The following is a 17,422-nucleotide window of genomic DNA, read 5'->3' as shown; positions in this document are numbered from 1 at the left end:
ATAATACAATGGGTTGTCAGAACATTTTTAACTCTCAGATAGGTAAAAAGTTCCTGATTTGGTAGATCAAATTCACTTTGTAAATCAGGAAAGGTTTTGATTACTCCGTCGTGTAAGAGTTGTTTGATAGAGCCTGTACCTCTATCTTTCCAATTTTTTAGAGGTATGTCCTCTATACTGTTTAAATGAGTCAGACATTTCTGTTGAATTCCCATTGCTTTTTTTAATTTATCCCATTCTGCTCCAAGCTGAGTCATTATCAAACCTGGTTGTAAATCCTTATTTCTATTATGAAGGACCTTCCTATTCCATACAACTTCTTCCCAGCCCGTGATCTCAGACATGTCACATTCTAAGCTTGACCATAGTTCATGTTGGGAGGCCACCAACTGGGACCTATGTACATGAACCAGGATATTAGCTTTATAGATATTTGTTATTAAAGGTAGATGTAGGCCTCCTTTATCTATATCCAGAGCCAAAGTAATTTTATTAATTCTAGATCTGCGTTTTTTTAATATAAACAAATCAAAGCTGGACTGGATCATTTTCAGCCAACTGGCACTTTTAGAAGTCTTTACCTTTAGGTAAGCTTTTATCTAGCGTTGGATCCATTATAGAGTTATAGTCTCCTGCTATTATACAATAACCAGCTTTTATTTCTTCTAGTTGTACCATTATCATATTAAGTAAAGTACTGGGGGAGATATTTGGGAGATAGATATTGACCAAAGTGTATTTTACATCGTTAATCATACAGACTACAATTAGATATCTACCCTCTGTGTCCAGTAACTGGAAAAGTATATTAACCACAAGATTATCTGAGAAGAGTATGGCTACCCCTCCATGTTTTTTGTCTAATTTAGAAGCGTGTATAATTCTGGTATAGTTTTTGGGTTTCCAGCAATAATTATCTGTCCTTCTCCAGTGAGTCTCCTGGAGGAACCAAATATCTATTTTTTCTTTAATAACGGACAATAATACAGATGATCTATGAGGTGCCGTTAGGGACATTATTTCAGTTTTTTATCTCACATATATCATATAGTGAAACGCATATATCATATAGTGAAACGCATATATCATATAGTGAAACACATATATCATATACTGAAATACATATATCATATACTGAAACGTATATATCATATAGTGAAACACATATATCATATAGTGAAACGCATGTATCATATACTGAAATGCATATATCATATACTGAAACGCATATATCATATACTGAAACGTATATATCATATAGTGAAACGTATATATCATATACTGAAATCTTTCATATATCATATAGTGAAACGCATATATCATATACTGAAACGTATATATCATATAGTGAAACGCATATATCATATACTGAAATTTTTCATATATCATATAGTAAAATGCATATATCATATACTGAAATTTTTCATATATCATATAGTGAAACAGATGGAGTGAAATTTGTATATATATAGACTGAAAAAACGCTTATATCATATAGTGAAACAGATGGAGTGAAATTTGTATATATCATATAGTGAAACAGATGGAGTGAAATTTGTATATATCATATAGTGAAATAGATGGAGTGAAATTTGTATATATATATACTGAAACTGGTCATCAGTCACATGATCATGACCCTGCCAGGTTGACTCCGCCTCCTAGAGCTCATTCTGCACTTGCTGGTAAGCAGTGTAGGCCTCTGCATTGAACTGGGTAAGTTTTTCTTCCCATTGTTTTTGTACATTTGAGCCCCTTTGCTTAATTTGTGATCATTTTCCTCATTTTGAATTGTGTATTATATACATTTATGTTAGTATCTGTGAAATGGTTTTACTGTGGTTCAATTAGTTTCATTGCTAATGCTTGTTCAAGATGGCATGATGCTATCATGAGAGTTTTTGGATGGGGGTTCTGGGGTGAGATGGGGACTTGCTTGTTTTGATCTTTTTTGGGCATGTGAATTAATGATGATTTTTGGGGTTCGTGGGGTTACATGTGGAGGTGCTACCTTGAGATGGTCTGTTGTGGGATTAGTGGTTTTGGGAGGTGGAGGAGGTGTTTCTTTTTATTCAGGTTTTTTTTTAATAAATTTTGCCATTTCATTATGTTTATCTTTTCATTAAAAAGACAGTGTAATGTGGGTTTGATTTTTTGATTTTAAACTGATTGGATTGGTTGGCGAATTTGTTATTGATGTCATTGTTGGAAATTTGCTGTTATTGACACCTTCTTGTTGTGTTGTGTTTTTAAATTTTTCTTTTCCTTTTCAGGCTCTGTGTAGGACTTGTTTTTCCAGACACATTGAAGATTATTTCTAAAAGGTATGTGATGCATTAACCATTCCTTAAATGTACAGAACACAAAACATAGTGACATATAGGGGGCACATAGTGAAATACAGTGGTACACTATAAATATAGGGACACACAGGGTGGTACATAGACAAAAATAAGGACATCAAGTATAGAGACACAGGAGGACACAATATAAATATAAAAACACATGGGGGCACAGAAACATAGGGGCCCACAGACAAACAAAATAAAAACATAGGTACACAGCGTCACACATATATACAGGGAGACACACAAAGACACTCATAGGGACACATAGAGACCAATACGCACAGGAACACACAGGGTTACATAGAGGGGTACGCTTGAAAAGTAGTTCATTTGCATATCAAAATACAGGTAATGTCATAGACATGAGGAAACCTTTTCCTAATTCATGCATTTGCTTACATATCTGTTGATACAATGTATAGATTATTCTTTATCATTATTTACACATTTAATATGGCTACATCACATAGAGAGTGTCCTTACTTTGTGAATTACATTCATCCCATTTGTAAAAGGTAGAAAATACCTACAAATTGTTGCGTCTCCCTTTCCAAGTGTCACTTCTTGCTTGAGCTCAGTATACTTTTGATGCTCAATTTCTGATTGATTTATCTTTATTTTTCCGTTGTTTTTGAAGAAGATTTTACAGTTTGGTCACCCTCCATGTCCTTGTTCCTGGAGCTCAGTTTACCCCCACATCTTACAGTGTATTAAAGATATTAATATTGTAATTAATGACTTTTTTTTTTTAATAAATTTTTTAAAGCTATTTTAAAGACGACCATCAATAACCTTTGGACACCCCATTTGATGTTGTAATACTTTATTTTTTTTATTTGATTTTAAAAAAGTGTTTTTGTTCATTTATATTTCATTTATATTCCATTTTATTACATTTGTAAATACAACAGATGATACTTTGGAATTCTTATTAGAGTTAAAGCAATGCTTGTCTGCAGTACAAATACATGCTTTCTCAAATGATTGCAACATTATTGAAAATCTAAATAGGAAATTAGACGATTACTTAAGAATTTTAAGTGCATAATTGTTTGTTTGCACTCTGTGATAATTCTTTTTTTAATTTTTTACAGGCTCAAATCCCATTGGAGGACGCCTATTGGAGACCAATATTTCTTAGCTCATCGCTTGGTAGTGACTGGCAGGCGGGGACGTCCAAGATATGATATAAACATGGAACATATTTCTGCTTTTTCAACTCTTGGTTTTCGTTGGCAAACAATTTCTAAATGTTTTGGTATTAGCCGTTGGACTTTCTATTATCATAGCCAAAGAACTGGATTTTGAAGACCCCGGTTATCAAATATTTCTGATTCTGAACTTCAAAATCTTATATGTGAAATTCTCATCACTACTCCAAAATGCAGGAGAAGTCTATCTAATTGGTAGCTTAAATGCAAGACAAACTCGAGTTCAGCAGTGTTTAATGTTTATTGACCCGGTTGGAAGAACAATCAGAAGAAGATCAGCTATCCAGAGAAGAGTTTCTAATGTATTATGCTCTAATCAATTATGGTAAATTTTAATTTAAGAATTTTATATTTTGTAATAAAAAATATAATATTGTATAATTCCCTTAAAAATTGTAAATATATGATATATAAATTATATAATTATACCATGCTTACGGTCTATCCATTGTCTCAATTATTATCTTTGTTAACATGTTTTTCTTTCTTAAAATGGTGACAGCACATGAAGAGAGTCCTTACATTTGTGAATTAAATTCATCACACTCAGAGAGGAAGTACACAACCACAAGCTTTCAGCTCCTCTCCTTCCAACTGCCGCTTCCTCACGGAGCTTAGTGTTGTATTCTACCTCCTCACAGAGAGGATGTTCGCTGTTGAAGCTCCGTGTTATGCATTTTAAAAAAAATAATTTTTTATTTCATTTATTCTTTTTTTCCCCCAGAATATTTACAGGTTTTTTTATTCACTTTCATGGCGTATACCTGAATAGAGTGTACCTAAATTACCTATGTGGTTTATGAGGTGAGGAAGCTGTAGTCAACGCATCTCCTGTTGTAAGGTACCATGAGGTACCTGGGGTGCGGGCGAGGGAGGAGTCCAATATGCAGGGGCGTCTAGAGAGATTCCCAAGAAACTGAGAGGAAGTCAATAGGCAAACCGAAAGTCTAGGCAGGCAGCAATCCAAAGCAAGGTCAGAGAACAATCCGTGGTCAGGTCCAGGCAACAATCAATAGGCAGGGTCAAAGAACAATCCGTTGTCAGGTCCAGGCAGGAATCAATAGGCAGGGTCAAAGAACAATCCGGGGTCAGCGTACAGGCAGCATAAGGGTGCTCAGAGGTTTTATAGGGATGACGTCATGCCTGAAGATCCACCTCCCGCGCCTTCCTTACTACTCTCTGTTGAAGGAGAAGGCGCTGTAAGCGTCGCCCCTTCAACTGAACCCAGGGCTGTCCCGCCCTCCTTCCCTTCGAGCACACAGTATGTAGGAGAAGGCGCTGGAACAACTTGTAGAAGCGCCACCCCTCCTGCCGAAGTGCCCATTGTCCCTTGCCACTGCCTCCGGTGTGTTTAATGAATAAGAAAATTGATAAAAGCTTCTGTTACTGATGAATGAAAAATGGAGGTGCCTCAATCACTTCTGACTGTACGGTTCGTCTTACCAGGAGGAATCCGGAATGCAGGAATGGAACACACTTGCTCAGTACAGAACGCGCACAAGGGGCCTGGTGAGGGTAACAGGGCGTAAGCTGTAAGCACGGGTGGCCAGGGCGGAGCCGTTTAGTAGACCAGGGTCGGGATGCCAGGGGTACACAGGAGCCATTGAGAAAGCCGGGGTCAGGAAGCCAGAGGTACTCAGAGTTGTTGGGATAGCCAGAAATACATGAGAACCGTTAAGCAGACCAGGGTCAGATACCAGGATACACAGGAGAAAAATAACTTGAAAAACGGAGGGGCTCACGAGATACAGGAAGCACCAGTATAACTGAGCACGTCCAGTGGCTGCCCCCGCTAGACACCATGGAGTCTGGGGATGCAGTTGTAAGTCTGGGGGACGGGGCAGAGCGGCATATCAGGGTGGCATAAAGCATATCAGATGGCATATCTGGGGTTATAAAGCATATCTGGGTGGGAGAGTGGTGTATCTATGAGTAAGGTGCATTATGAATTAAGGGGGAGGACCTTAAAATGGATATTGGGTTTCCAAATTTTTGTTTGTATATGACCTATGCTGACTAACTGCATAATGTATACCAAAATAAAAATGCATATATTCCTGTTCATTGGATAAAATACTGCTTTACCATTCCACATGTATTTGTTCTCTAAAAATATTTTTTTCTTTAAAATAGCACCAAACGTTAATGGTGCCGCCTATAATTGAGCCAATACGGTATATTTAGACATTTTAAAGGTACTATCACAGTAGTGGTAATGGATTCCTCGCCAATACTTTACTCAACAGGATATTTGCCACATGATCCTGCTGCTTGCGCATCCATGTAATTGTACAGGAGATGCTTTGACCAAAGCTTCCTCACCTCATAAACCACATAGGTTATTTTAGGTACACTCTATTCAGGTATATGCCATGAAAGTGAATAAAAAAAACTGTAAATCTTCTGGGAAAAAAAGAATAAATGAAATAAAAATATATTTTAAAAAAAATGCATAACACGGAGCTTCAACAGCGAACATCCTCTCTGTGAGGAGGTAGAATACAAAACTAAGCTCCGTGAGGAAGCGGCAGTTGGAAGGAGAGGAGCTGAAAGCTTGTGGTTGTGTACTTCCTCTCTGAGTGTGATGAATTTAATTCACAAATGTAAGGACTCTCTTCATGTGCTATCACCATTTTAAGAAAGAAAAACATGTTAACAAAGATAATAATTGAGACAATGGATAGACCGTAAGCATGGTATAATTATATAATTTATATATCATATATTTACAATATTTAAGGGAATTATACAATATTATATTTTTTATTACAAAATATAAAATTCTTAAATTAAAATTTACCATAATTGATTAGAGCATAATACATTAGAAACTCTTCTCTGGATAGCTGATCTTCTTCTGATTGTTCTTCCAACCGGGTCAATAAACATTAAACACTGCTGAACTCGAGTTTGTCTTGCATTTAAGCTACCAATTAGATAGACTTCTCCTGCATTTTGGAGTAGTGATGAGAATTTCACATATAAGATTTTGAAGTTCAGAATCAGAAATATTTGATAACCGGGGTCTTCAAAATCCAGTTCTTTGGCTATGATAATAGAAAGTCCAACGGCTAATACCAAAACATTTAGAAATTGTTTGCCAACGAAAACCAAGAGTTGAAAAAGCAGAAATATGTTCCATGTTTATATCATATCTTGGACGTCCCCGCCTGCCAGTCACTACCAAGCGAGGTGCTAAGAAATGTTGGTCTCCAATAGGCGTCCTCCAATGGGATTTGAGCCTGTAAAAAATTACAAAAAGAATTATCACAGAGTGCAAACAAACAATTATGCACTTAAAATTCTTAAGTAATCGTCTAATTTCCTATTTAGATTTTCAATAATGTTGCAATCATTTGAGAAAGCATGTATTTGTACTGCAGACAAGCATTGCTTTAACTCTAATAAGAATTCCAAAGTATCATCTGTTGTATTTCCAAATGTAATAAAATGGAATATAAATGAAATATAAATGAACAAAAACACTTTTTTTAAAATCAAATTAAAAAAATAAAGTATTACAACATCAAATGCGGTGTCCAAAGGTTATTGATGGTCGTCTTTAAAATAGCTTTAAAAAATGTATTAAAAAAAAAGTCATTAATTACAATAATAATATCTTTAATACACTGTAAGATGTGGGGGTAAACTGAGCTCCAGGAACAAGGACATGGAGGGTGACCAAACTGTAAAATCTTCTTCTAAAACAACGAAAAAATAAAGATAAATCAATCAGAAATTGAGCATCAAAAGTATACTGAGCTCAAGCAAGAAATGACACTTGGAAAGGGAGACGCAACAATTTGTAGGTATTTTCTACCTTTTACAAATGGGATGAATGTAATTCACAAAGTAAGGACACTCTCTATGTGATGTAGCCATATCAAATGTGTAAATAATGATAAAGAATAATCTATACATTGTATCAACAGATATGTAAGCAAATGCATGACATTACCTGTATTTTGATATGCAAATGAACTACTTTTCAAGCGTACCCCTCTATGTAACCCTGTGTGTTCCTGTGCGTATTGGTCTCTATGTGTCCCTATGAGTGTCTTTGTGTGTCTCCCTGTATATATGTGTGACTCTGTGTACCTATGTTTTTATTTTGTTTGTCTGTGGGCCCCTATGTTTCTGTGCCCCCATGTGTTTTTATATTTATATTGTGTCCTCCTGTGTCTCTATACTTGATGTCCTTATTTTTGTCTATGTACCACCCTGTGTGTCCCTATATTTATAGTGTACCACTGTATTTCACTATGTGCCCCCTATATGTCACTATGTTTTGTGTTCTGTACATTTAAGGAATGGTTAATGCATCACATACCTTTTAGAAATAATCTTCAATGTGTCTGGAAAAACAAGTCCTACACAGAGCCTGAAAAGGAAAAGAAAAATTTAAAAACCCAACACAACAAGAAGGTCTCAATAACAGCAAATTTCCAACAATGACATCAATAACAAATTCGCCAACCAATCCAATCAGTTTAAAATCAAAAAATCAAACCCACATTACACTGTCTTTTTAATGAAAAGATAAACATAATGAAATGGCAAAATTTATTAAAAAAAACCCTGAAGTAATAAAAAGAAACACCTCCTCCACCTCCCAAAACCACTAGTCCCACAACAGACCATCTCAAGGCAGCACCTCCACATGTAACCCCACGAACCCCAAAAATCATCATTAATTCACATGCCCAAAAAAGATCAAAACAAGCAAGTCCCCATCTCACCCCAGAACCCCCATCCAAAAACTCTCATGATAGCATCATGCCATCTTGAACAAGCATTAGCAATGAAACTAATTGAACCACAGTAAAACCATTTCACAGATACTAACATAAATGTATATAATACACAATTCAAAATGAGGAAAATGATCACAAATTAAGCAAAGGGGCTCAAATGTACAAAAACAATAGGAAGAAAAACTTACCCAGTTCAATGCAGAGGCCTACACTGCTTACCAGCAAGTGCAGAATGAGCTCTAGGAGGCGGAGTCAACCTGGCAGGGTCATGATCATGTGACTGATGACCAGTTTCAGTATATATATATACAAATTTCACTCCATCTGTTTCACTATATGATATATACAAATTTCACTCCATCTGTTTCACTATATGATATATACAAATTTCACTCCATCTGTTTCACTATATGATATATACAAATTTCACTCCATCTGTTTCACTATATGATATAAGCGTTTTTTCAGTCTATATATATACAAATTTCACTCCATCTGTTTCACTATATGATATATGAAAAATTTCAGTATATGATATATGCGTTTTACTATATGATATATGAAAAATTTCAGTATATGATATATGCGTTTCACTATATGATATATGCGTTTCACTATATGATATATACGTTTCAGTATATGATATATGCGTTTCACTATATGATATATGAAAAATTTCAGTATATGATATATACGTTTCACTATATGATATATACGTTTCAGTATATGATATATGCGTTTCAGTATATGATATATGCGTTTCAGTATATGATACATGCGTTTCACTATATGATATATGTGTTTCACTATATGATATATACGTTTCAGTATATGATATATGCATTTCAGTATATGATATATGCGTTTCAGTATATGATATATGCGTTTCACTATATGATATATGCGTTTCACTATATGATATATGTGAGATAAAAAACTGAAATAATGTCCCTATCGTCCCCTTCTCACTAGCTACCCTCTCCCTACCGCCCCTTCACACTAGCTACCCTCTCCCCACCCCCCTTCTCACCAGCTACCCTCTCCCTACCCCTCCTTCTCACTAGCTACCCTCTCCCTTCCCCCCTTCTCACTAGCTACCCTAGGGGTGTCCAAGTTTTTTCTGCAGTGGGCCACTTCATCAGAATTGTATACGTGCGCTGGCCGCACTCATTTTTCACTGTGAGAAAATATGGCCTTTAATAAAATATGCAGATTAAAATAAAGTAAATGACACAAAACCTTTGCTTTTCCTCTCACTGATTTCTGGGCCTAGAAAGTTTTGTGACTACAAATTCAGGACTCAGGATAATTAAAAATGAAATAGTTCTATTTATTCTAGGGATGCACCAAAATGAAAATTCTGGACCAAAACATTCACGGTTCACTTAGCCAAAACCGAAAATGACCCCCCACCTTTAAAAATAAGGGGGGTAGGGAGAGGGTAGATAGTGTGAGAAGGGAGGGTAGGGAGGGGGTAGATAGTGTGAGAAGGGAGTGTAGGGAGGGGGTAGATAGTAAGAAAGTGTGAGAGGGGGAGAGGGGGTAGATAGTGTGAGAAGGGGGAGAGGGGGTAGATAGTGTGAGAGATAGGGAGAAAGTGGGGATCTGATGGGGGAAAATGCTGTTCCTACGCCCATGCTTCTGACAGGGCTCCTCAGACTCCTCATATAAAGTGAGGCAACAATGAGATCCAGTGTGAGAGGTCTAGTGTGTTTTATCAGTGTCCCTCTCACCTTCAGAGTCTGAAACATGTAATATGCTGTTGTAATCCATGATGTAAAAAGGATCAGAAAGAGAAAGTCCCACTGTCAGACCTCCCCCTCTTAGGCATGGGACCAGCTGGATACTCCACATCCGCTTCCATCAGAGCAATCATATTCACATGGTTAATGGAGATTAGTGATTTGACAGTCTCCTCTGCAACAGCTGTAGTAAACACTTGTTCCAGAGTTGATGGTGAGATCTCACTGCTGAACTTTCCACCTGTCGTCAGGACTGCTCTCAAGGTCTCCCACAGGAATGTAAATCTCATGGCTGGTAGAGGGATGTACACAGAGATTTAAAAACTTATTGGGATCCGCAGGACCCACTACTGGGGAGGGATCCATTGGACCCAAACTGCACAAGGAACCTCCTCTTACCGTTCCAAGTCTCAATCTCATTCCGTAGCGTCTCACCACCACCATACAGCAATGTACACCAAAATCCATTCAATCGAGGGTCATTTCTTTCTTTCCTCTGAGGTTCTTATAGATGTTGTGACACGCTGATGTTCTGTAATGTTACTGTATATGGACCTTTAACTTGGTCTTGCAGGTAGATGTCATTAAGATCCAGTCCACGTGTTTTAATTATCACCTCCTCTACAACATACTTTGTTCCTTTATCTTCCTTCTCTCTCTCAGGAACTAACAGGTTAAAGGATATAATAGAACATTTAAAATGCTAAAATAAATTTTCATAAAATTACAATAAATACCGTATTGGCTCGATTATAGGCCGCACCCGATTATGGGCCGTACCATTAGTGCTATTTTAAAGAAAAAAATATTTTTAGTGGAATGGTAAAGCAGTATTTTATCTAATGAACAGTAATATCATTTTTGGTATCTATTATGCAGTTAGTCAGCACAGGTTACTGTGTATACAAACATAATTTGGAAAGTCAATAGCCATTTTAAGGTCCTCCTCCTTAATTCATAATTCACCTTACTTATAGATACACCACCCTGCCCCCCCCAGATATGCCACTCTGCTCCCCAGATATGCCGCTCTGTCCTCCAGATATGCTTTATAATCCATGATATGCCACTCTGACCCCCAGATATGCCAATCTGTCACCAGATATGCTTTATAATCCCTGAAATGTCACTCTGCCCCTGATATGATTTATAACCCCTGATATGCCACTTTGCCCCCCCAGATATGCCACTCTACCCTCTGATATGCCGCTCTGCCCCGCTCCCCCAGACTTAACACTTCATCCCCAGACTCCATGGTGTCTAGCGGGGCTGCCAGTGCCAGCCTGCATACGTCTGCATGATGCGCCAGACAACCTCTGCTGCTGCCGGCGCTCCGTCATAGAAGCCCTGGCAGCAGTGGGGCAGCATTGCGCAGACACCCATCAGCTACCAGAGAGGAGGATCCAGATCCCCTGCAGATAAATGATAAAGAAAAGAAAGAAAAAACACCTGCCCGGAACTGCATGTCGGGTGATACAAATTCCGCATCCCTGCGCTAAACCCCGATTATAGGCCGCAGCCCCACTTTAAAGACTTAAAGTGGGGGGAAATAGTCGGGCCAATACGGTACAGAAAACCAGTCTAGGACGTTCACTGCATTCCAAGTAAAATGTCCCACATATTAAGGCAACAAAGTCTCTTTGCTTTCATTGAACCCATGCCTTTACAATCCTTTAAAAAGTATGTGTACATGTTGCTTAAAGCCATCTTAAGAAAAATTGAAGGGTCTATATATTCTTTATTAAGCAATAAAATATTCCTGATCTTCCAAATTTATCATAATCCATAAAACACGTGAAGGTAAGGACAGGGGTGCGTGTATTTTATATCTGACAGTTTAGATTTTATTATGGAAGTATGTGGCAAAGTCAGAGGCAGTAAGGTTATTAAAACGGTATTTATTATAGGTCGAAGAAAGGAATTGAAGGTGTAGAAGGGACGCTTAAGGTTATGAGATGGAGGAGATAAGAGGGGGGAGATGGTTTCCTTAGTGAGGGTGAGAGCAGAGAAGTAGAATCGTAGCATGAGTTTATAGTGAGAAAGTCATGACATAGAATGAGACTTCCCCCAACCATGTTCACCAGTGCAGGAACAATGTCAAAGGTGTTGGAAATGTTCATGTCGTGAAGAGCGAGTAGTAGCTGGGGCTACATCCTCAAGGGCAGATGTAAGGGTGAAATTTTAGAATGAAGTAGCGCTGTTAGGGCATGACATTCTTGAGATTGGAGAGAGCAGAGGGAGTAAATTGGTTGAGAATTTCTGAAGGTTGAGAGAGATAAGGTCTCTGGTTAGGTGAGGTAGTTGGAGGGGAAAGGAAGGAGCAGGAGGCAAGGTGAGAGTGCAGGATAAGAAGTGGTGGTCAGAGAAGGGGAAAGGGGAATTGGAGCAGTTAGTAAGAGCACATGCTAGAAAAAATAAGGTGTGACATTGTGAGTAGGGGAGTTAATACGTTGTGTGAGATCAAAAGAGGAAGTAATCAAAAGAGATGTTGAATCCACAGGACTCAAACAGGTGACTGCTGGGATGCTGAAGTCTCCAAAGATGACAGAAGGAATATCAGAGGAGAGGAAGAGGGGGGCGGTATATATCCGCAAAGCGTAAGGAGATAGGGGTGAGGTTTTCACCCTGCCTGCCTGGACCCTGTCTGTTTTACACATTGCCATGCCTACCTGCAGCCACTAGTGGTCACCTTTCTCTCCCAGGAGCATCCGTTTAATTATTCAGGACAGCTGAGCCACGTTATCCAGATGTTAGCACTGCCTTTAAATACCTTCACAGCACTTCAATTAATACCTTTGCATTGTGGTGTATTCAGGTTTGCTGTTTCTCTGCTTCCTGGCCCTGTGCCGGTTTGACCGGGCCTGTCCTGACCTCGGCTTCCGATTTGACTCTTGTCCCTGTGATCTCCTGGTATTGAACTGGCTTGCCCTGCCTAAGGGCTCCCTGTCATCAGTCCAGTGCTCTGCCGTGAGTCCAGAACCCTGCCTGTGGGCTACTAGTCGTGTTCTAGCTGTGTTCCAGCCTTGCGCTCCGTGGTCCCCTATCCGAAGTCTGCTCCATGGTCCCCTTTCAAAAGTCTGTATCCTGCCATGGTGCATCTGCCTTTATCATGCTTATTGACCAGTCCTGTTTCTCCTGTTCTGACAGCACACTCCAATATAGACTGTTATCTGCATATATATCCACCTTTTGTGTCTTTCTTTGTCTGTCTGTATCTACCTACCGGTTATGATACATCATGGGGTACAGACAGAGCCCTAGGTATCTAAATAGTCAGATAACATGGACCTCAGATAAGGAGAAGGGAGTGATAGAGCAGAAAGAGTAGATAGAAAATTTGGGGAGAGTGGGAAGCCCACACCACCATCCTTTCTGTTATCAGCTCTGGGATTGTGAGTGAGGTGGAGGCCACCATAGGTGAGAACAGTGTTACAAGAGGTTAGCCAGGTTTCAGTGAGAGCAAGAAGATGCTGGAAACTAGAGGTGAAGTGGTCATGTAAGGCTGTTTGTTACACACAGAACGTGTACTCCAGAGAGCAAAGGTAAAAGGAGGGTAGGACAGCCAGCAATTATGCAGATAACAAACAGGGAAAATGCAAAAAAGTGGAATACCTAAATAATTAACCCTTTTTTATTGTTTGTGCCCTTTGCGACTAAGGCTGTTTTAACATTTTTGCGGTGACCCTGTATCTATAATTTTCATCTCTCTGGTTAAGTATACCCACACAGGTTTTGCTACTTCAAAACATTACCCCCCAAAATATTGTAATCCTGTCCCATGTCTTATTTGAGCCATCTTTGAAGCTGGTCAGTTTAATTTACCCCTTTCAAATCATATATTTTTGGTAGACACCCCAAGGTATTTCAAATGCTGGTATTTTAATACTTTTCATGGACTAATTCTGTTACCAGCCTTTGTCAAACTTTGTGGTAATAACTAATTTTGTGGTTTTTACACAAATTGTACTTTAAGGTATACATTTATAGCTCCTGGTATATGTCATGGCCTCCACAATATGGGTTTAGCAACATCTCCCAAGTATGCTGTGACGGGACGCCCTGTCCCCCAACTGGGTACCTCTGTCAATAGTGCTTCCTAGCTCTTACAAGAACTGTATACTGGCCCTCTCCATCACCCAAATCGCTAGCCAAGGCTTAATGCAGGGTGAAGTACAAGAACTGTTTATTCAGAGTCACACACAGGGTATTTAATACAGACATAAATGAATTTTCAGCATAGTGGAATACGATGGGGGGTGTTTGATTTAAACAACATCTTAGTGCACCATGGGGGGGGGGGTCAGACATTACACAGATTAACCGAAACAATAGCTTGTCACTCCCTGGTTGCATCAGACAATTCACTTCTGGGGGTAGCTGAAAACATGGGGGGACACAGAGATAAGGTATGGCATACAATAAATAATTGTGTTGGCAAAGTACAGGACCAATCCCAAATCAATATCAGCGCTCCACAGTCCTCAGTGCCTCTAATATTTAGGAAATATGGTTAAATCTGTACCAGGGGAAAATCAGTAGAAACTGACCCCCTGTACCTACACAGAGAAGTCTTTACAAGGCCAGGGCCTATAGTCAATAGGGAGGAAGCTGGCTCTCAGGTCTCTCCAGGGGCTCCAGTGATGGACAGTTCCGTCACACATGGGTTTGTCAGGTTGTTTGGGAAGTCAAAGGCCACATCTGGGAAGTGTGCATTTTTCAACTTGGAACTTTGATATCTTGTCATACCTGGGACATCTTTGAACCTGGCGAATTCAATTTACCTGCTGCCAATTTTGGTGTTGCTGAATGCCTCAACATCGAGGCATTACAGCTACACTGTTTGGGAGGAGATCACAATCTAAAATATAAAAATATAAATATAATATGAAAATATACATATATAGATAAAATACCGTATATATATTACTACAACCTAGTACTGGGTTGGACCCCCTTTTGCCTTCAGAACCGCCTTCATTCTTCGTGGCATACTTTCTACAAGCCTTGGTTTCCTGTTCTTAGCTGACATTAGTAGCACCTGGTATGGTCTTCTGTCTGCCCATTTTCCTCTGACCTCTGACATCAACAAGGCATTTTTGTCCACATAACTGCTGCTCACTGGATAGTTTCTCTTTTTCAGACCATTCTCTGTAAACCCTAAAGATGGTTGTGGAAATCCCAGTAGATCAGCAGTTTCTGAAATACTCAGACCAGTCCGCCTGCACCAACAACCATGCAATGTTCAAAGTCACTTATATCCCCTTTCTTCACGGTTTGAAGTTCAGCAAGTTGTCTTGACCACTTCTACATTCCTAAATGCATTGAGTTGCTGCCATGTGATTGGCTGATTAGCTATTTGTGTTAACAAGCAATTGAATAGGTGTACCTAATAAAGTGGCCAGTGAGTGTATTTATAAGAGCCCTTTTATTATAAATAAAAAAAACATATGTCTAAAAAATCAGTAAAAAAAAAAAAAAAAAAAGGTCTCAAATCAAAGTCCCTTTTTAAACCTGATGGATGTAGAGATTTAAATGTAGAGATTTAGAGTTGGTGGCCCCCCAACCACCAGCCGTCCACAAGCTCGGTGGGCATGTCCAATAAAACACCAGAGGTTAGGGGAGGATTGAGCCTTCCATTACACCATCATCCAAACTCCATCACTTACCAAAACCAGACCGGAAAGGACACACAAACCGCCAGCTGTGACAAAAGAAAGAAAGTTAGTACACAAAAATAGGGAGGGAGGGTGGGAAGCAGGTAAGACTGTTGGCCGTGTCTGTAAAAAAGGACAGTGACCGGGGTCACCCATAGGGCACCTTATATCACCTAGGGTCTCCCGCCCCTCAATTAACATACCCCAATCAAAACACAGACATGCCCTGAGCATGCACTAACCCACACACATACATGCTCCCTGTCCATTTAGCTACGCTGATTCCCAGGGGCCTTGTATGTAGGTAGTGTGTACCGTGCATTGTGAACCCGATACCATTTAACCCACCAAATAACGACTCGGAGACTGAGATTGGATAAAGCAGGCCACAGCACCATTTTATTATAAACCATAAAACACTGTGTTGGCCCAAACACCATAAACCAATAACAAAAATATACAAACCGATAAATAATAAATACAAATATACAAATATACATAACACATTACCATAACATATTCAAACATAACCAACACAGGAATCGAATTAACCCCGTCCTTGCCGGCTTATCAAACTGCACAATCCAGACCACAGGTACTCACCTCCCCCCTCGTCCAAACAAAGATGACAGCTACCTTTCGCTGTCCCACCACCAATGCTAACCACCAGCCATCCACAAGCTCGGTGGGCACGTCCAATAAAACACCAGAGGTTAGGGGAGGATTGAGCCTTCCATTACACCATCATCCAAACTCCATCACTTACCAAAACCAGACCGGCAAGAACACACAAACCGCCACTAACCCCGCTGTTTAAACCCCTTAAATCAGCGGGGGCCCCCACCAGCACACGTGGCCTGACCGATAGCCTCCTGCAGAGCCAAATTGAAAAGATCCAAACCGACGTCATTCAAATGAACACCATCACTCCGAAACAAATTAGCCGCGTCCCTCTCAAACACCCTATGCCGAACCGTCACGCCATTAACGCTAGCCACAAACGTGGAAATCCAACGATTAAATTTAACCCGTGACCGCTCCAGGGCCCACTGGTTAGTCGCCACCCGCCAAAAATTCCGAGACACCACCTCGGACCATACCAACCGGACATCAGGAAACAAAACCAGAAGCCAAGTGAGGTCCTGAAGAACCGTATCCCCCAGAGACCTGACCGGGACTACCCCAAGATCATTCCCCCCGAGGTGAATCACCAGGACCGAGGGAGGACCCAACAACCGAGACAACCGAACCAGCTCAGGGAGGAGATGAACCCACCGCATCCCCCGCTTCCCGAACCACCGCACCTCAACCGCAAGAGGAGAGAACCCCAACTGCTCCCCGTTCGAGCGAACTGCCGCCCGCCTCCTGGCCCAGAAGATGAAGGAATGTCCAACGAGCCAGACTTGAGGGAGAACCACACCCACAAAAAACAGAGAACATTAAACAGGCATATCCAAGTGAACATACGACCTAAAACGACCTGATCGCCAGCGCCCAATACGTTGCACTGAGGAATCAGGCAAACCAACCCGGGTAGCCTCCGTGGCTGCACCAATCTGAAAGGAATGGCCCCCAAAAGACCCGGCAGGAACACCCAAGACTGACAGCGACTTCCGAAAAACGCAGACAAACTGGAAATGGGATAAAAACGACCCGTCCTGATGCACCAACAGCAGACCCCCCACCGCCGGGCGTACCAGGAGAAACTCGCGA

This window comes from Sceloporus occidentalis, unplaced genomic scaffold (assembly GCF_023333645.1).
Source record: "Sceloporus occidentalis isolate IW3139 unplaced genomic scaffold, rSceOcc1.0.p SCAF_218, whole genome shotgun sequence".
NCBI lineage: Eukaryota > Metazoa > Chordata > Lepidosauria > Squamata > Phrynosomatidae > Sceloporus > Sceloporus occidentalis.
This window is presented reverse-complemented; position numbering follows the sequence as displayed.